The sequence below is a fragment of the Odontomachus brunneus genome, unplaced genomic scaffold (assembly GCF_010583005.1).
Source record: "Odontomachus brunneus isolate Ranch 3 - 2012 unplaced genomic scaffold, Obru_v1 Obru_scaffold_003, whole genome shotgun sequence".
NCBI lineage: Eukaryota > Metazoa > Arthropoda > Insecta > Hymenoptera > Formicidae > Odontomachus > Odontomachus brunneus.
In genome coordinates this window covers 3,681,311-3,681,651 of record NW_022639453.1, presented here as the reverse complement: position 1 = coordinate 3,681,651, position 341 = coordinate 3,681,311, and the positions used below count along the sequence as shown (strand labels likewise).

The 341-nt window shown below is 30.2% G+C and overlaps 1 protein-coding gene across 1 annotated transcript in view; it reads right to left on the bottom strand.

Annotated features, from left to right (window-relative positions):
- Positions 1-341, bottom strand: part of LOC116843283 — a 10,076-nt gene that overhangs the window by 129 nt on the left and 9,606 nt on the right. The gene's annotated exons all lie outside the window — the stretch shown is intronic.

The following is a 341-nucleotide window of genomic DNA, read 5'->3' as shown; positions in this document are numbered from 1 at the left end:
AAACTTTCATACAAAAATGTCGAGGCTATAATAGTTTTCAAACGGGAAGCGATTATATTTCACCAATAATAGGGCTGAGATTTCGCACGCTCAGGCACGTCGAAATGACAAGTGATAAAGGTGCCATGTGCCATATAGAATACCGGACACCTTCATGGTAATAATTGATCGACACTTTGACAGATTAAGTTAAATATTTCATTTTTACTTGAATCATATTTAAGATCTCTTTTATTTACAACTATTATTCGTATAAAAAATATACTAATGTAATGCGTAGAAAAGCGTATAACATATTATGATAATGTTATTGTAAATTTATACAATGATCATAATATCGT